Consider the following 20,865-nt stretch of genomic DNA (forward strand, 5'->3'; position numbering starts at 1 on the left):
CATTTCAGAGCACAGATTCTATAGACAGAAGGCACGGGGTCAGGTCCCAGTTTTAGCATTTAGTGCTTAATCTCCTATACTCCATTTGCAAAATGTGGGTGTTAGTAGTAAGTCTCTTTCAGGGGTGTTTCGAGTTAAGCTGCATAAAAGACTTCAAGTGGTGCGTGACACATTATGTCCTTTGTAAGTGCCAGCTAATAATATTATTATGTTTCTTTAGTCCTCTGCAGTGGACTCCTTTCTGAGCCAGGTAGGGAGAGGGACTGTAGGAGGGATTCTGGGAGACCCAGGGACTCAGGCAGCACTGTGTTTATTTCCAATCAAAAAAGTGTACCCCAGAGAGGGAAAAAGAACTCTTTGCCTGACACTTTGAGGAAATACCAAACATGATTCTTTTTTTTTTTTTTTTTTAATGGAATGCTTCACGAATTTGCATGTGATCCTTGCACAGGGGCCATGCTAATCTTCTCTGTATCATTCCAGTTTTAGTATATGTGCTGCTGAAGCGAGCACCCAAACATGATTTTTGATTCAGTGACAACCCTGGGCTTTAGAACCTTCAGGGTTTCCTTTGGGAACATCAGGAGACAGTACAGCTTTCATGGAGGGACCAGCACCAATGTCCTTTTTGGTAAGGCAACCAGTGCTGGTGAGGGCAGTTGAAAGGGAAGAACTGGAGAGGCCTGTTTGTGCACACAGAAGTCAAGCCCTAATGCTCTCAGAGATCCAATAAGGGGCACTTTCAGGTGGTGAAAGTCCTGTATGCAAAAGCTGGCAAAGTCTTGGGAAACTCCAGTTACACAAATAAAAGAGATCTCACCAAATACACTGATTCTCAGGAAGAGTGTCTGGAAGACTTTTACATCTTTTCTTGCTGTCTTATGTTTTTTTTTTTAATTACAAGGAAAAATTGATTAGAAAATTGTCTTCTTTTTAATGGTTCAGGTGAAGTGTCATATGAAAATAGCATTTTTTTTTCTATCAAATGTGATCTCTTGATATTTTATCTTTACCTGCTACCTAAACCACATGATTGTTTCCACAATATCTGGGATTTAAACATATTATTAGTTCTGCCTATGGGAACTGGAAAACAGGCTGAGAAGGTATTTACTTACTGCCTGTACTCAGGGTTTCGAGCTCATTCTTGTGGATGCTGCCTCAAATTTACCATCCTTGCTCTCCATCTTTAAAATTTTTTTTAATGTTTATTTATTTTTGAAGGAGAGAGAGACAGAGCATGAGCAGAGGAGGGGCAGAGAGAGAGGGAGACACAGAATCCCAAGCAGCTTCCGGGTTCTGAGCTGTCAGCACAGAGCCGGACGTGGGGCTCAAACTCACGAACTGTGCCTGAGCCGAAGTTAGTTGCTTCACTGACAGAGCCCCCCAGGCGCCCCTTGCCCTCCATCTTTAATATTACTCAATTAATAGTGTCATTGGAAATGCTGACACAAATATTGTTAGCAAAGCCAAGATAATCATTGGAGCAATGATTGATACCTCTGTGCTTGCTGATGATATAATTTACTTAGCAGGTTTCATCTCAGTGCTAGGTAAACATAAAGCTGGTATGAACATGAGCCTGGCTACGCGTCTGTCATGTGTTCCTTGTTGAATGAATGAACTGGCTGTTGGTGCTTGAGGATTGATCTTGTCTTTGCTGTCCTAGTCAGGCAAGATCTGTGATCAGTGTCTTAGAGTTTAGCATGTAATTGCTCTCTAAACAATTGCTTCATACATTCTAGTATTCTCTTTCCAGATAGACGATCATTTCTTGGAAGCAAGAGTCTTTTTACACTTCATAGTTATTTCTGCAGTATTTAGCAGAGTCCAGAACATATAAAGGCTTAATAAACATTTAATTGCTTCTGAAAAAAAAAAAGTGCAGCAAAGGAAAAAAAAGAGTGCAACCAAGCAAACATTTTCTCCTTTCAGTTCAGGTAGCATTTATATTCCTCTTGCTCATATGCTATTTCTGCTGTAAGAAGGGATTAGCCTTATCTATTTTCCCTTACTTCTCCACACCTGCCATCAGAATGTGGCTGATGTGGACTTTTTCCACACTAGAGAAGATACTGCTGCCATGTCGATAATATTGAAAGAAGGAGTGAGGATTTATAGGAAAGTTGGTTGTAAGAAAGAAACACCCTTTGCATTGTGAAACTCAGATCTATTGTGAGTCAACAGTGATGGTAAAAATACACAGAATGCAATGGTAGTCTAATGGGTCTGAATAACATCAGACTGATGCGTAAAATGAACATGTGGTGGAACAGAATGCAGAAATGAGAAACAAGTTTCTACAGATGGATCCTTATTAATTTATACAATAAGTGTACCTCTTTGTGTCCCCATTTCGTTGGAGCAAAGTTTTGCTAACCATGCAAATATTAGACATTTACTTGCATAATTTCCCTTGTGTATTTTTACATACACTACATTTTGAAAATGCAATTGAGAATTGGATTTTTCTCACAATTGCTCTCTTTTACTGTTTTGACACAGAAATTATTGTTAATAGACTTCTCCATGAGGATTATGCCTTTCTTTCCAAATGTTGAACACAATGTTAAATGAAATGAGCAGGCCACGCAATTCGTTAAACACAAAAGCTATTCAGCCCTCCTACTCTTCTACTTCTGTGCAAGTGCTCCCTCTCAATCCTTTTCTTTTTCCTTCTGACTTTTACCAGTTCTGGGCAGGAGATCTAGGTCTGTTGATACCTCTCAACTCCCATCTGGGGGTGTGTTTTAGTTTCTGTCTGCCATAATAAAATACCACAGACTGAGTGACTTAAACAACAGAAATTTATTTTCTCACTGTTTTGGAGGCTGCAAGTCCAAGATCAGGTGCCCACAGTGTTAGTTTCTCCTGAGGCCTCTCTTGTTGGCTTGCATTTGGCTGCCTTTTCACTATTTCCTCATATGGTTGTCCTGCCTGTGTTTTCTGTGTCATGATCTTCTCTTCTTCTTTTTTTTAATGGTTACTTATTTTTTGGGTGCCTGGGTGGTTCAGTCGGTTAAGCGTCTGACTTCAGCTCAGGTCATGATCTCACAGTTTGTGAGTTCGAGCCCCACGTTGGGCTCTGTGCTAACAGCTCAGAGCCTGGAGCCTGCTTCAGATTCTGTGTCTTCCTCTCTCTCTCTCCCCCTCTCCCATTCATGCTCTGTCTCTCTCTCAGAAATAAATAAACATTAAAAAAATTATTAATGTTTACTTATTTTTGAGAGAGAGAAAGAGGGGCGGGAGGCGGGGAGGATCCAAAGGGGGCTCTACACTGACAGCAGAGAGCCTGAGTAAGGGGCTCAAACTCATGAACCATGAGATCATGACCTGAGCCAAAGTCAGACACAACCAACTGAGCCACCCAGGCCTCCCATGATCTTCTTTTCTTATAAGGACGCTAGTTATATTGGATTATGGCCCACCATTATGACCTCACTTTAACTTAATTATCTTTTTAGAGGCACTATCTCCAAATGCAGTCACAATCTAAGGTACAGGAGTTAGGGCTTCAACATTTGAATTTTTCGGGGACACATTCAGCTCATAACATGGTATTACTCGAAAATGTTGTGCCTGTCTAGTCTTGTTCTATTTAGAATAAAGATACATAAGGTCCATGCCTTATTTTTGAAGTATTAGAATTAGATGCCATCTTTCAAATACATAGAAATTATTTTGTTCTCTTAAATGATTAAACTAGTAATTTTCAGTGAAGGCAGGACAGCTCCTGGTAGCATTTTAGAAATTTTTTGGAAGTTTTTGGTTGTCACAATGATTGAGGGTGCTACTATGTAAGGCATAGCATCTGATTATTTTTGTAGCAGCTGTGTATCAAACTACATTTTAAAAATTACAACTTGTGGCACACCTGGGTGGCTCAGTCGGTTAAGCGTCTGACTTGTCTCAGGTCATGATCTTGCAGTTGATGAGTTCAAGGCACACGTTGAGCTTTGTGCTGTCGGCTTAGAGCCTGGAGCCTGCTTCAGATTCTGTCTCTCCCTCTCTCTCTGCCCCTCCCTTGCTCTCACTCTGTCTTTCTCTCTCTCTCAAAAAGAAATAAACATTAAAAAAAAGACTTTAAAAAATTACAGTTTGCTTTCTTTTTGTTTATATTTTGTCATTGTAAAATAAATTACATTTTATAATTTATATTATAATTAGGGCATTATATTAATTCGTAGGTAAGTTACCTATGAATTTTATATCAATATCATAATGGTGGTATTATAAAATATTTGTTTTAAAAAAGAGGTGTTGGATGGGGTGCCTGGGTGGCTTAGTGGGTTGACCATCAGACTTCGGCTCAGGTCATGATCTCACAGTTTGTGAGATCGAGCCCCATGTTGGGCTTTGCCCTGATAGAGTGGAGCCTGCTTGGGATTCTCTCTCTCTCTCTCTCTCTCTCTCTCTCTCTCTCGCTTGCTCTCTCTCTCTCTCTCTCTCTCTGTCATTCTCCTGCTCTCTCCCTGTCTCTCAAAAATAAATAAACATTAAAAAAATTTTAAAAAAGAGGTGTTGGGTTTGATAGGGTTGAGACTCTCTAACTAGATGTTAACTTTCTTAAGGGCAGGGATATCTCTTACTCATTTTTGTTTCCCAAATTCTAAACCATCTATGGTACACAGAAAGTGTTCAATATATAGTTGTTAACTAAGTGAATGCTTTATTCAGATATTCTTTTATTGTTACCATTGTGGAAATGTTGAAAAAGGAGACATTTTAATATCTATCACAATTAATGTTTTCACTGATTTTTGAATACCTCTGGGTAATTTACTATTCATTAATAAATGAGAATAAAAGGCACACGAGATTGGTCATAGTGGTAGAAGGGGAGGCAGAAACTTACATGTCTTAGTGGCCAGAGGACAAGAGAATTTCCAGAAGGAGGGCAGTATTATACAACTCAATTCGTTGTTTTTGTGGAGATTAATTTATAGACTGAGAATTGCCTTGGTTTGCAATCAAATGAAGTTGATTTTGAATGTTTCCCTAAGTGGAACTTCTTGTAATCCCCATCCTTTGAATTCTCCAAAGAAAGGAAAGAGGAAAGATGATTAGGAGTCAGGCTTAAGAACCTCCTATTCCTTACTCCTTAGTAGGAAAAGAAGCAAACAAATAAAAAAACACCAGTTTCGTAATTCCAGTGTCACAGTTGTGTTCCCTGGTTAGTCGACTTTGAGTTCAGCAGGTAGAAAGTTGATCAGGGAGTACTCTCAAGATTTACACCTGTAGATGAGAAGGAAGGGTAGCAGGATTGTGCAAAGGAAGAAGCTGAACTGTAATGGAATCTTGACAAAAGTCTCAGTTGACCCCGGAGGGAGCACTGAAACCAAAGCTGTTTTGTTTTTTATTTTTTTTTAAACTTTTAAATTTTTAAATTTTTTACTTTTTATTTTTGTTTTGAAATTTATTGTCAAATTGGTTTCCATACAACACCCAGTGCTCATCCCAAAAGGTGCCCTCCTCAATACCCATCACCCACCCTCCCTCCCACCCCCCATCAGCCCTCAGTTTGTTCTCAGTTTTTAAGAGTCTCTTATGCTTTGGCTCTCTCCCACTCTAACCTCTTTTTTTTTTTTTTTTCTGTTTATTTTGTTTTTATTTTTATTTATTTATTTATTTTTTTGAAATTTATTGAACCAAAGCTGTTTTGAATTTTTCTAGGTTTCAGGGGTAGAGGTTGGAGTTTTATTATTTTTTTTTTATTTTTAGTTTTTTAATATTTATTTATTTTTGAGAGAGAGACAGAGACAGAATGCGAGCAGGGAGGGGTAGAGAGAGAGGGAGACATAGAATCCAAAGCAGGCTCCAGGCTCCGAGGTGTCAGGACAGAGCCTGATGTGGGGCTCGAACCCACAAGCTGTGAGATCGTGACCTAAGCTGAAGTCAGATGCTTAACTGACTGAGCCACCCAGGTGCCCCGAGGTTGGACTTTTAGATGCCATACTGACTGGTCACTGGGAGCAGGCTGCCCCAGGAAGAGAGTATGACCTTGAGTGGGCTGACTTTTCTCAGTTGAGAGTGATCTGCAGAGAGGGACTCAAATGAGATCAGTGAGCCGCCAGCCCTCCCAGCAGTCGGGGGTCTGGGGACTGCAGTCCTGAAGGAGCATCAGGCAGGCTCATCACAGTGTCCACTTCACCTCAGATCTGCTTTCCCAGAATTCTGCTTAAAACTGGCAAGTGCACAAGAGATTCAAGCTTGCAATGTTCAATGTTATAAGTAAAATGGGGTCGTGATACGGTTAGTCTCTCTCTGACTTGTGAAATCTTCCTATCTTCTCTACGGTCTTGGTCTTTCTTTCTTTCTTTCTTTCCTTCTTCCTTCCTTCCTTCCTTCCTTCCTTCCTTCCTTTGTCCCTTTCTTTCTTTCTTTCTTTCTTTCTTTCTTTCTTTTCTTCAAGACCAATATGAAGAATGAGACATATACTAACATCTAAAAATGGTCAGTTTAATGCCCCATCTAAAGCAGATGGAAGAACATTTCTTTCCTGTCCTAACAAAGGTAATTTCTTTCCTTTATAGAATTGAGGTGATAACGATGTATGATTCAGTGTGGGAATTGTCAGGACAATGAAACAATTTTGCTTAAACACTTTCCTCCAATCTGAGTTTGAAATGAATTACCAAGTTAAGCCACCAAACTGCATACTCAACTCCTTGTTCTCTTCATATTTTGTTTTCTGTTTCAACCGGAAGTTTTGTTTTCTCCTCTCTTCTTGTCAGATACTGTTAGGGAAATCCTCATGTAATGTCCTTAGATGATCTCCCACATTCAAATATGTTTTCCTCAGCTGAAAGACTTAGGCTCCTCATTCAAACTAATTCCAGCTCTCAGACAATTTAGAAGGCTGGTGTTTGTTTTCCTGACTAGAAGCTTTCTGCTTTGGGGCCAGAAAATCTATTTTGATTTCAATCCCAGCAGCTGAACAATTTGTGATACAATGGGCATAAAATAAGCAGGAAATTCAAAGTAATATTTCTCATGGTTTCGTTTGGCATAGGGGGCTTTCATTCTCTCTTCACACTAAGCATTTCTATCTATACAGAAAAACATATGAATTCTCTTTTCACTTCCCTTCATTTGTAGACCAGAATTATGGTCTACAGATTATGTTATATTGAAGATAATGTTCAAAAAGACATGTCCCATTTGTGTCCTGCTCAGGGCTTAAGCTGTTTCTTGAACATCCAATGTGTTAAACATAAATGTCTTTATTGGTTGGTTGTCTCTATCTATTCAAACCTTAGGCTTTGGTTTTTCCATGTCAGTTCTCTTGGTGTGACTTTGGAAGGCAGACAACCTTAGGGTCGTAAAATGACACAAAATAGGACCTGGCAGGGCACCCAGCAGCTTCAGAGAGAGGAGGTGGCGGAAGACGCAGATAGGTATTTTTCTGTTTGGCTGTTTCTCTGACTCTTTAATTCAGCAGCATTTGTGAGATTCACCCAGAGTTTTGCATATAGGTGTAGATTTTTCAGTCTTTGCCATGTTGGGGGTCATTTTAAGCCTTCTTTTCCCCTACCTCTAGCTTCTGTTTCATTAGCAAATGCTGGTCAATGTAATCTTCCAGTATATTTCTAAAATCTTTCTCCCTCCAGCCATCTCCTCAGACCCCACCCAGGCTCTAGCCAACAGTACTTGCTGGACTGCGACAGTTGTATTTTGATGAGTATCCTCACTTCCTCTCTTGCTTCCCTCCAATCCTGTCTACACATGCAGCCAGTAGGAACCACCCCCCCCAAAAAAAAGCAGATTGTAGCGTGTCATGTTAGTCATGAACTTGAAACTTGAAACATTTCATGGATTCCCAGTGTGTATCCCAGTGGGGATAACGCTCAAAGCCCGTAAGTATGTAGTCTGCGAGGCCCTGCAGGACTGGCTTCTGCCTAATACTGCCCCTCTACACTCTCCTGCCACTTTCTCCAGCCCCATTATGTGTGTCCAGTTCCTCAAAAGTAAAACACTTCCCTGTTCTCAACTTTGATGTATGCTATTTGGGGCGGAGGGGGGGATATCTTTTCCTACTTGAAATAGTTTCCCACCCTTCCTTAATCTGGCCAATTTCTACTCAGTCATTTTTCAGAGAGGCTGCCTTCCCTGATGTACCTGGTTCCATTAAATCTCCTTGTCATTTTCACTGACAGTGGTTGCCACGTCCGACATATTACCGTATGATTGCTTAACGCTTCTCTTCCCAACGAGGTTGTGGGCATTTATGGGGGCAAGTCTGTTTTGGTTTTGTATCTGCAGTGTCTAGCACAGTGCCCAGTACGTAATGGCAGCCCCCAAATATTTTTGGAATGAACAACTAGTTAAAATGGAGTTTCAGGGAGTATGACAAAGTTTACCAGAAAATGTATTAAGAGGGACTTTTCATTCACACCCTTTGATCTGAGACTTCTTTATCTGAAAATAGATAAATTTGGTATCAGGATTTCTGAGCACATTGTACCACAACAAGTCAATGTAGGCAACCATTTGCTTAATGAGCTGCTTGGCCAAAGCTCAACCTTTCATTTTAGAGAAATATAGCCCTTAAATTAGAAGCAGCATGAACACTAAGCCAGAGTTCCAGTCTGAAACTTTAAAGCTGACTACATCCGTATGAATCACATCTATAGGCAACAACACTCATCCCAGCCCCCTGTTTATGCTCTCTTTCTCCACCACTATAGCAGATAGACAATCTATAATTTAGTAAGTAAATGCGCAGCGAATAAAATGACAGGTTAAGAAGCTGACCAAACTCTGGATTGCCGATGGCTTCTTAGGCCACAAGAGGGAGCTGTTTAAATTCTTGTTAAACACGAACAATTGAAAGAAGGGATTTGGCAATCACGAGGTTGGCCAGATGGACACCTATTTATATGATATTGACTCTGGAATTCCACTTATTTTTAAACTATAAAAATTTCAATTCTTTTTATCTGCAATGTAATTTGCATTTTAAATGGTGTTGTTAAAGGCAGAGAATTGTTTTTGCTTTAAAATCTAAGTTTAATTTAACTAGTGTGGAAAGTATAAGTATTCAACTAAGTGACCAAGAGATGCAAATACCTTTCAAAGTTAATCTTATTTTCTAAATACTTAATAAACAGCCTTAGGAAGGAAATAAGCTTTTCTTTAAAAAGTTGTGGTTTGGGGCGCCTGGGTGGCTCGGTCGGTTGAGTGTCTGACTTCGGCTCAGGTCATGATCTCACGGTCTGTGAGTTCGAGCCCCGCGTCGGGCTCTGTGCTGACAGCTCAGAGCCTGGAGCCTGTTTCAGATTCTGTGTCTCCCTCTCTCTGTGACCCTCCCCCGTTCATGCTCTGTCTCTCTCTGTCTCAAGAATAAATTAAAAAAAAAAAAAAAGTTAAAAAAAAAATAAGAAGTTGTGGTTTGTTTCAGGAATTAGTCTAGAGTCTATTTAAATATGTAAATATCTGTGCAAATTATCAGATTTTTAAAGAAAATTTTTTTATGTTTGTTTATTTTTGAGAGAGAGAGACAGAGAATGAGCAGGGGAGGGGCCGAGAGAGAAGCAAGCTCTAGGTTCTGAGCTGTCAGGGGCTTAAACTCACGGTGAGATCATGACCTGAGCTGAAGTCAGATGCTTAATTGACTGAGCCACCCAGGTGCCCCAGTCATCACATTTTTAAAAGAAATGTACAAATTGTGGCTTGAGAACTTATTTCTTAAGAACACTAGAGTCTAATTATAGACATATTTACATACCATGGATTCAATTATACGGTAGCTATAGACGTGCCAACATCCTGTTCACCCAGAGAATGCAGTTGAACTGCCAAAAGGGACAGGACCCATGGGCAGAAGTATCTTTTTCTAGTGAGAAGCTAGTCAGGGGGCCATACGTGCATTGTTCGGCATCAAATGATGAATCGTAATAGTAACACCACCAGTAACATTCACTGGGTGTTTACATAGGCTGCCGGGCACTCTGCTATAGCCTAGTTCATTAATTCCACACAACCTTGTGAAGTAGCCACTAATACTATTTTTATTTTAGAAATGAGAAAACTTGAGGCTTAGAGAAACAGTGACATCACAAAGCTATTGAGTGGAGGAGCCATGACCTGAATCCCCTTTCAGGGTTAGTTTCCCTAAATGAATTCTACTCAGTTGGCAAATCTGACTGTGGGTCAAATCATTGGTCCTTTGGGTAGAATGCTTCTCACCCCATAATGGGTTAAACCTGTAAGTCATTATCCTTATTTTGAACACCAAGATTCTGGCAAGATTCTCTTCTTCCCCTAAAATGTTTTGTCCTAGGATGGGAGAGGAAAGCTTTTATAGTTGTATAAAGGACAGCTCTATCTGCAATGATTGTCAGTAAATAGAAAATGTGTTGAAGATGCTGGTTTTCTGCTGATTCACCCATGTGATTTCAAGCTACGTGGAAACACAAACTTACCTGAATCATGAAGAACACACACCATTTAATGCTAAAAAAGAAGTCATCAAAAATACTCTAAGCACATGACTTTTTAAAAAAATTCCTATATTTTCCTGTAGTTGTCGAGAGCCTGAGTGTGTGTTTTGAGTAAATATTCAAGCATGTCTGTTAGCAGAAATCTAAATATCATCTTTCTAGCTCAAGGTGGGGCTGTGGCTCATAAAGTACAGGGGGAGTAGGAAGGTCTGAATCCTTTTGTTAATGATTGTCTGTCATCTGCCTGATTTTCTCTTTACTCCTACTCTCAACCCTATTCCTAGCTGGGCTCTTTAAACACTTGAAAAGTACTGCTGATTTTTCTTATGAGAGTATGAGAAAATGGCATTCCTGAATATAAAAATAAATGACCCATTCTCATTCCTTAATTTTTTGGTAATGTCTCCTTAGGTCTCTATTTAAGTTTTCCTTAAGAACTAGGCACGGAATTTGAATGAGTTTTTAAGAAGGTCTGAAAATCATAGTGCCTAAAGATCTCTGTATTTTCTATTGTTAATATAGGGTCAAGCTTGCTTGCTTTTTAATTTCAGTGGTTGACCAAAAGTCGGCACCAGGACTGAGACTGGGACATAATTTAGACCTCAGAAACGTGTTCAAATATGGTAGCAGATATGAGAAAGCTCTCTGGAAACAGGCTGAGGGTCACATTTTAGGCATCTATTCCCCACAGGATTGCCAGTTTAAAAACAGGCTGGTTAATTAAATTTGAATTTCGGATATGCAATGAATAGGTTTTTTTTTCAGTATAAGTATGTCCCAAGTACTACATGGAAGATATTTTTGTTCAAAATTATTCATTATTTAGGGGCGCCTGGGCGGCTCAGTCAGTTAAGTGTCTGACTCTTGATTTCGGCTCAGGTCATGATCTCACAGTTTGTGGGTTTGAGCCTTGTGTTGGGCTCTGTGCTGACAGTGTGGAGCCTGGTTGGGATTCTCTGTCTTCCTCTCTCACTGCAATCTCTCTCCCTCAAAATAAATAAATAAACTTAAAAAATTATTTATTATCTTAAATTCATATTTAACTGGGCATCTTATATTTTTATTTGCCAAATCTGGCAGTTCTGCTTTTCCTCTCCCTGCCGCAATAATTAGTGGAGCTTAGTGGTTCAGAGCATAGGCCTTGGAACCAGAGTGCTGGGATGACTTGCTAGCTGTGTGACCTTCAGCAGATTACTTAGCTTCTCTGTGCTGAGTTTTTCTTATCTGTGAAATGGGGATAAGAATAGAATGCCTCCCCTCCCCCACCTCAGAGTTCTGTCAGCAGCATTTGGCACAGAGCACAACTTCCTTTACCAAAATAGTTACACTTCTTTTATGAAGGTTTCTATGTCATCAGAACTCTTTCATTCACCTATTTTAAAGGATTGTAGATGATTGAAGATACAGCATTTTGTCCTATAACTGCTGAGGAGAGGTCTTTGAAAGGTCCTCAGAAACAGGGGGTGGGAATGTTTATCTTTCTTCTTAATACTCTGATCACATACACTTTTGGTTGAGCTTATAAATTTATTCAAAGATCCTGAGCCTAGAGAAAGTGAGTGACTTGGTCAAGGTCAAGCCTCAGCGGTATATCAAAATGAAGGACCTATTCCTTGGGTAGGTGGGGCTTGAAAGCTGGAGGTAAGGATGTATGTGATGTATGGAGGTAAGAAGCCTCTTGTCATCTGTGTGCATGTGGTTGCACCACTCTCTAGGAGGCCAGAAGCTCTCACTTACCCACAGGTAATGGCAGGGAAGGCATAAAGAACTCCCTCACTGGGGTGTGAGTATGGCAGCAGGCCCAACAGCCCCCCAGAGGCACCTGCAGGAGTTAATGAATCTTCCCAAGAGTTTTCGTTCACCCCCAGGGGAGAGATTTGAGTACCAGGGAGAATAGTTATTCATGTAGAGCCCCAAATATGTCAGAGGGACTGTTGAATATAAATTCAAGGTCTAATAATTTTTATTGTCTATTAATGGCTGATATATTGAAGGTTTGTGAACACTGAATATTGAGAGCTATGTGTCTCCAATATTGATGAGGCTTTCATGCTGTCATCAGTTTTCAACTTGGAGATCATTGAAAACAGAACAACAAGAAATAGAACTTTTCTTTCCATCCTGTTATTTACACTAAAGATTGCTCTGTGGGGCCATCAGAATAGCATGCTACAATTCTGTTTCAAGCAAAGCCTAGAAAAGAGAAAGGAAAGCTCAGCCTATTCTTTGGGCTTAGCTTTGTCCAGAGAGGAAGAGGAGGGTGAAGACCAAGGCCAGATGTGAAAGTCTGTCTGCCCTTTAGACATGGAAGAGTCTAGAACAAAGGCTAGAACCAGAAGATATTAGAAGTGGAGTGAGGCAGAGCTGTAATATTCTACCACCACCTGTCAGCTCACAGGCAAGGAAACCCAAGCCCAGGACAGTCTGGAGACTTCCACAAGGTCATATATCTGATTAGTGGAACCTTATTCTCTTCTTTCTCTGGTTGGTGTTGATTTGTGACTGTGGCTACTCTCCACAAATGCCAAGCTGATATTCGCTGAGCACTTTGAACCTGCTAGAGGAGAGGAGCTGGAGGAAGGATGCAGCACCCTCACAGGGCTGTGTGTACCTTCAGAAAATGGGGAAATGGGTGGGATTGTTAGAGTCCGGGTGGTTTTACAATCAATTTATCTCTTCTATGAACTGTGCATGAGTGGGTGATGGGCATAGTAGGAGGAAGTTGGGACAGGGAGAGTTTCAGTGGACACCATACAAGAGAACAAACTGGTGGTTATCAGAGAGCAGGTGGGTAGGGGATTGGTTAAAATAGGTGATGGGGATTAAGGAGGGCACTTGTGATGAACATGGGGTGTTGTATGGAAGTGTTGAATCCCTATATTGTACACCTGAAACTAATATTACACTGAATGTTAACTAACCGGAATTTAAATACAAACAAAAAAAAGAAGAAGCCTAAGATGGTATTCTTGCCCATGCAGTCTTTATAACTGCTTGAGGGAGGCAGAACAACCACACGTGGAACCATGAGAGGGTGATGACTCACTGTGTTACAGGCAACCAACTCTTAAGTGATGTTTAGAAGCTAAAATGTAGCCCATTTTCTGATCCTCAGGTGAAACAGCTTCTGTGAGTCACTCCAGTGAGGAGAGCTGTTTTGTCTCAGTAAAATGGCATGATGTGGCTTGTAAGGAGACTAGGAGTCTTAAATACACAGGACTCCTATTTAACTGTAGTCCACAAATTTTTATAAGCTTAAACGTTTTGTTTGTAAATTGCTTTCCTACAGTTATATGAGGAATATGCTGTAAAATATTTTTCCAGTGGAATTATCATCATGCTTACCATTTTTTTTCTTTTTCATTTTTTTTCTTTTTCAATCAGTTTTTAGATGTCTACTCTTTCCTCTCTTGTGTCTTCTAGGGCCAGACATTTGTTTGTAATAGGGTCCTTTAGTATCACTTAAATGCTAGTTGAAGATCCTGTGCTGGATGCTGAAGGTTTTACAAAGATGAGAAAGACATGCCTTTCCCTGATGGCACAAGATGCCATGGGGAAGGAGAGGGCAGCAGAGAGGAAGGAAGAAGGAGGGGATAAGACAGGTATATAGATTCCTTTACCTCAAGGCAGGGCGTCAATAATGCCATAAGAAAGGTATCCAAATATGCCATGTGAACCAGAGATTAAATCCACTTTGGGGCAACCTCAAGATAGAAAGAGAGGAATTGGGAAAGACCATGTGTCAAAGGTGGCGTTTGAAGAATGAGTAAGCACAATGTTGTGAAGTGATGAATGGATTAGGAGTGAATGAATAGCCCAGTCTGGCTGGAAAGTGGGTTATTTGAGGGGGTTGGTGGAGATAAGACTGAAAAAATGCTCTGAGAGTACTTTGGTTGAGGAAGCGTTTGGACTTAAGCTGATAGGCAACAGCAAAGCCTTGAAAATCCCTGAGTAAAGGAGTGATATGCAGTAAATTAACTACCACTGCTTTTCTGCATAATGCTTTTATTAGAAGTAAACAAATGGCAAACAAGCTAGCTGATATGGAGATCTTACTCACCTAAAGAAAGGCTAAGTTGTGTTATAGAACTAAGTGTATCTCTTATACTTTCTACATGTTTGTAACTTTATATATAAATGTTCATATTAATGGCATGAGGGCTATAAAATACTATTTATGGAATCATTGAAGGAAGATGCATCAAGGTAGATGAATCAAGGAATTGTGCTAAGTGAAAGATGTCAGATTCAAAAGATTATACACTGCATTAATCCATTTATATGGCATTTCTTTTTAAAAGTCTATTTATTTATTTTGAGAGAGAGAGAAAGCAGGAGTGGGGAAGGGGTGGGGGGGTGAGAGAGAGAGAAAGAGAGAGAGAGAGAGAGAGAGAGAGAATCCCAAGCAGGCTGTCAGCACAGAGCCTGATGTGGGGCTCAATCTCATGAACCATAAGATCATGACCTGAGCCAAAATCAAGAGTCAGATGCTTAATCAACTGAACCACCCAGGTACCCCCATTTATAATGACATTCTGAAAAAGGCAAGACTATAGAGATGTAGAACAGATCAGTGGTTACCAGGAGTTAAAAGTGGGCAGAGGGTATGAGATCATGACCCGAACCAAAGTCAGCTGCCCAACTGACTGAGCCACCCAGGTGCCCCTATGTTAATTCATATTTAATTAATGAGAATATTAATTATCTAACTATGGTTGTAAGAAAAAACTTGCTACATATTCTCAAACACTCAGGAATTTTATAGAGATCACATTAGCCCCATTATGTAAATAGATGACACTCATGAATAGCATATTAATTGCTTTTACAGTGATTGCTCTTGAACTCTTGCATTTTGATATTTTTAACACATTCTTCTTCCAATCTTGTTTATGTTAGAAATTTGCTTAGTAAACTTTTTCATTATAATCATATTAAATATAAGCCTCAGATCAGATTGGATGTCACAGAGTTTGATTTAGTGGTATTCAAATTAGTGAAGTGTGTTTTTGAAATCTGGTTGTTTTAAGTACTTTTCTATCACTAGGGAATCTCAATGATAGTTGACCATTTTTTCAAGGTATAATGACTACAGCATGTAATTGAAATCAAAATTTGAAGTCACATTATCAGTGTGCTGAGGACGGAAAGTAAAGGGCTTTGTTGTTTATTATAGACCAGGATAAAAAGGACTGACCTATTATAGTTTAGAAGTTCCAAAATGATTTCATTCTGTTTCCTTTGAAACTCCTTCCTAGTTACTCTCACTGTTTTTGACTAAAATAGTGGTTGATGACTCTTTTAAAATAACACATTGCCTTTTGACTTAAACCTGCATTTACTTTGTAGAATCATAGGTTTTAGAATCTGAAATCTGAGGTGCTGTGCTCTTCAAGTCCATCATGATTACAGTTTGCATGTTAATAGGGGTGGTACTCCCAGTCAGACAGGGGCCCCCAACCAAATCTAACTTCTTTGAGGGTCAAAGGGTGGTAGCCACAAAACACATAACGTCCCATGGCCTGGGATGGAATGACCAGTTTGGATGTCCATTGATGTTTTCACTTTTGTTCTCGTGAATGACTGTCACTGTTATAAAGGGCAAATATATGTTAGAGCTATTTTAAAATTAGTAAAATTAGGTTGTGGAGATTTTAAGGTCCTTATAATGTTCCAGGACACTGTCTTCATCAGACATAATTTGAACACCTTCACTTGTAAGCTTGGTTTCCTATGTCATAGTTTCTATGTCTGCCCCATTGTCATTGGGAAAAACCCTGCTTGAGCCTTCATTGTATTCTGGCTGCCCCAGCCCCCCACTCTGTGTTCATTCCTTCATTTACAAGCTGCAGAGCTCACTGAAAACACATGTGTATTTAAAACTCTCCAATGGATTCTTACTGTTTTCAGGATAAAATCCAAAATCCTCAACAGGACTCAGAAGGCTGGAATGATCTGGCCCTTGGCTGCTCTAACAGGTGCATTCTTACTGCTTTAATTCTTCACTGCGTTAGTTCTTCCTTCTGCAGAGCGTTGGCACAAGTTGCCTCCATCTGGAATGTGCTTTCTAGACTGCTCTTTATATCCTTGATTGAGTGTGCCTTCCCAAAGGCAACCTCCCTGAACTCCCAGGCTGAGTCAGTTTCCTTTGGTATTAGTATCTTTTATTTCTCCTTATCAGCACCTGTCAAAATTGCAATTGAGCAATTATGAAATTATTTGTTGATTGTCTTCCCTGATAGAATTAGCCCCACACTCCTAGGGAACATTTCTGTCTTGTGTACTGGTGTTTCTCCAGAGCCCAATCAAGTGCCTTGCTTATAATGTTTGTGCAATGAATATTTGTTGAGCAAATAACTGAAAAACCAAGGCAACTGTAACTTTAAGTAAAATTAATTTTTTTTAAGTTGGTGCTATTGAATGAGTCTGGTGATTAAATGAGAAGTGGCACAAGTTGATTTCAGCCTGTATGTCTGTGGGTCTCAAATATATTGTGTACATGCATCACCCGGGAACCTTTATAGACATGTAGCTTCTTAGACACCATTCTCAGAAACACCAATTTCTATATTTGGTACAGTGGCCAGGAGTCTGCATGTGTAATGAGAATCCTGGGTGATTTTGATGCAGGTGTTTGAGAACCACTTTTTGAGAAGCACTGCTGTGAGGCAATGCTTTTCACATAAAACCATTCCAAGGGTTTGGATATGGTGATCAAATCCACTATGGCCACCTTAGAAACAGGTTTGCAATCTTAAAGAAAATCTAAAAATAAACCTCTTATAATTGAGCAATAATTAAGAAGTGGAGATAATTGAAAGTCATTCATCATAAAGTTGGGTTAGAATGCTGAATCTAAGTAATGAATCAAAGGGCCTGTTACTGTTAAAATTAGTAAACCAATGAATGTTGATATATGTAATAAATATGTAAATCATTTATGATGACAAAATACTAATCTTTCCAAATTGATCCTTTACAGAAAACCCAAGTCTTTCTCCCACTTGCCCATAACAGCACCGGCAACAGGGATACATAGCTCTCCTCGACAACTATCAGTCCACTGTCTCTACTCTCATCTCTGGCACATACACCAGTGTGTGTGTTTTAGGCGGGGTGGCGATGGTTTTATCCATCTTCTAGTATTATCACCCATTTCCATGCCGGGTGATGGTGATTCAAGTATCAATGGCAAGAGAAAAAAATCCAGAGGAAAAGATTATGGTTTTTACTCTTTATTTAAGGTTGTTCTGCCTAGGGCAAATACCAGGGCTGATTGGATCTTCTGGGCTTTTGTTTTAAAGGGATAATGGAAGAGGAATAATACGAAGGGTACAATTAAAGGAACATGCTGCTTCTGATGGGTCTGTTTCTTCATTACATGTTTTGTTAGAGGTCCCATAAATACACTGTCTCTCATGTGTTTTCAAGGACTTTTAACATGGTAATTATCTGGGCAAATTACCATCCTATTTAAATTAAGCATTCTTAAAGAGATCAATTCACTGTCTCCAAGTTAAATTCCATGTAACAATTATCGCCTGAGAGATTTCATGAGAGCTCCCAGGTTTGTCAGTGCTTTGTACTAATGATCTGATTCCAGGACTCGGCATTCAATTTGTATCACATAGCCTGCTGGTTGCAGTTTGAGTTAAAAGAAGAAAGATGACATCAAAGGTCGTGTTTGAACCGTCACTGTGAATATCTCTGTTCTACGATGCATTTGTATTTAAGCCTTTGGATCCTGAGATAACACATTTGTTGAGAAAACCATTGTTTATTCTTGGACTTCTCTATCAATGCCTCTCTAAAACAGTAATTTTGTGTGTGTGTGTGTGTGTGTGTGTGAGAGAGAGAGAGAGAGAGAGAGAGAGAGAATATAGTGAAATAGCCTTTATATTTCATTAAGTCTTTTCAATGAGATGATCTCTTTCATTTAGTTGGAGGCCTGCCTCTGAAATGAAGATGTCATTGGACATGATTCATCATTATCCTTAAATTTATCCATAATAATCTTTCAGTTAGCTGGTGTTTTCAGACTATTAAATGTCATGGGGTGCTTGGATGGCTCAGTTGGTTAAGCGTCCAATTTTGGCTCGGATCATGATCTCACAGTTCGTGATTTCAGGCCCTGCATTGGGCTCTGCTGACAGCTCGGAGCCTGGAGCCTGCTTCAGATTCTGTGTCTCCCTCTCTCTCTGCCCCTCCCTTGCTCTCCCTCTCTCTCTCAAAAATAAATAAACATTAAAAAAAGAAAAGTCATTGGAGGGACAATATGGCAGGATCTGGTGTTCAGCTAGGAAAGAAACAACCCTGGGAAAATAAATTTCCCATGTACTTTTCCATTCAAACTAACCTCTTTAATCTTCGAGGGGCATGGCCACCCTGCTGGAATCCTAAGTCCTTTCTATTTGATAGAGATCAAAAGCTGGGGCAGTGATAATGGTGGTGGGAATAAGCATATAATAACTATAGCATAGGTGTGAACAGGCCTTTTACAAGCAAACAGGCCTCCTGTGGGGTAGAGAGCCTATTTCATAAATTTGGGTTTCTGAGGAAAAAAGATCTCAGGCTTGCTTGTATCAGTTTTGCCAATGAGGAGCTATCCAAGGTGCTAGACTCTTCCATGGGAGCTTGCTGACCATTTAGATCTGACCCTCTACAGCTGTTTTGCTGCTCTGCTTGCCCTGACACTTGCCATTTTGTCAAAAAGGAGTCAATGCCTACTGCCTGAACCAAATTCTTTCCTGCTTGACCTGGTTTGACCTATGCCTGACCTGGCCTTACTTAACCTCTGCCTCACCTGACCTGTGCCTGTTATAGCTGTGACACTATCTGCTGTGACAAACACCCTTGTTATACCCTAAGTCAATGGTTCCCAAACCTGGCTGTGCATCAGGGTCATGAGTAACATGAATCAGAATCTCTGGGAGTGGGTTCTGGGAATTTGAGGATCACTATGCTAGATTAATTTCTTGGTTTTCTTACCATGTTTCCTTTAAAAAATTTTTTTTAAGTTTATTTATTTATTTTTAGAGAGACAGAGACAACGTGAGTGAGGGAGGGGCAGAGAGAGAGGGAGACAGAGAATCCCAAGCAGGCTCTGCACTGTCAGCACGGAGCCCATTGTGGGACTCAAAGTCATGAAACTGTGAGATCATGACTTGAGCAGAAACCAAGAGTTGGGTGCTTCACCAGCTGAGCCACCCAGGCACCCCACCATGTTTCCTTTTTTTTAATGTTTACTTATTTTTGAGAGAGAGAGACAGAATGAGAACGGGGGCAGGGCAGAGATAGAGGAGGGCATAGAATCCCAAGCAGGCTTCAGCCTCTGAGCTGTCAGCACAGAGCCTGACTGGGGGCTCGAACCCATGAACCACAAGATCATGACCTGAGCTGAAGTCGGGGGCTTAACTGACTGAGCCATACAGGCATACCCTGCCCCCTGCCACCATGTTTCCTTTAAAAATTTTTTTTCAATGTTTTTTATTTATTTTTGGGACAGAGAAAGACAGAGCATGAACGGGGGAGGGGCAGAGAGAGAGGGAGACACAGAATCGGAAACAGGCTCCAGGCTCTGAGCCATCAGCCCAGAGCCCGACGCGGGGCTCGAACTCACGGACCGCGAGATCGTGACCTGGCTGAAGTCGGAGGCTTAACCAACTGCGCCACCCAGGCGCCCCACCATGTTTCCTTTTAAAGATGAGTCTAATTTGTCTGATTTTTCTCTTTCATTGAATGGAAAATATAGTATCTAAATTTTTTCAGAGGAAACAGGTTTGCAACGTTAAAGAACATTTGTTTCTTCCCAATACCATTTGTTCCTACTGTTATTTATATTACAAATATTGGCATAGTAAATGGCCATGGTCATAAATTATTATCTCCATCCCTTATTATTTATTTGCCTAGCATAAATTCCTAGGCATGTGCTAAATGGAACAAAGAATATTGATGTCAAGATAGCTGTAGATAGTACCTACTTGCTCTTAAAAATGGTATCAATTTAAACAAAAATTTCACCATAACCTCAACTGCACTGAAGATTGTTATTAAAATTTCCAGAAATTTTTAAGTAAAAATCATTTTATTTTAATTAATTCGTCTTTGATTATTAGGGAGGTTTGATTTTCTTGATCCAAGCCTTCAAGTAAAGCTAGGCTCTGCCCCTATGTGCATATGACTTGGTTCCACTTGCTGGCTTTCCTTCTGACCAGGATTATGCAGAACTCTCCCCTTGTCAATAGAGTAGTTCACCTGGTTTCCCTCACAGCCTACCCCTCTTGGATGATTCTCTTTCAGTCTCTTCCCATAACCGTACTTTTCCTGTTCATTGACCTCAGTCTTTGCAAGATTATACCCTTTGGTGTATTGAAATTCTTTCCTTCAGTCAATAGATTTTTACTGCATGCTTCTGTGCCAT

The 20,865-nt window shown here is 40.1% G+C and overlaps 1 non-coding gene across 1 annotated transcript; it reads right to left on the reverse strand.

The window, feature by feature from the left end:
• Nucleotides 1-406: 406 nt before the first annotated feature.
• Nucleotides 407-513, reverse strand: LOC125924079 (U6 spliceosomal RNA). The gene has a single exon (XR_007458264.1). It is a non-coding gene; the product is annotated as a U6 spliceosomal RNA (small nuclear RNA).
• Nucleotides 514-20,865: the final 20,352 nt, after the last annotated feature.

Source organism: Panthera uncia, chromosome B1 (genome assembly GCF_023721935.1).
Source record: "Panthera uncia isolate 11264 chromosome B1, Puncia_PCG_1.0, whole genome shotgun sequence".
Taxonomy (NCBI): domain Eukaryota; kingdom Metazoa; phylum Chordata; class Mammalia; order Carnivora; family Felidae; genus Panthera; species Panthera uncia.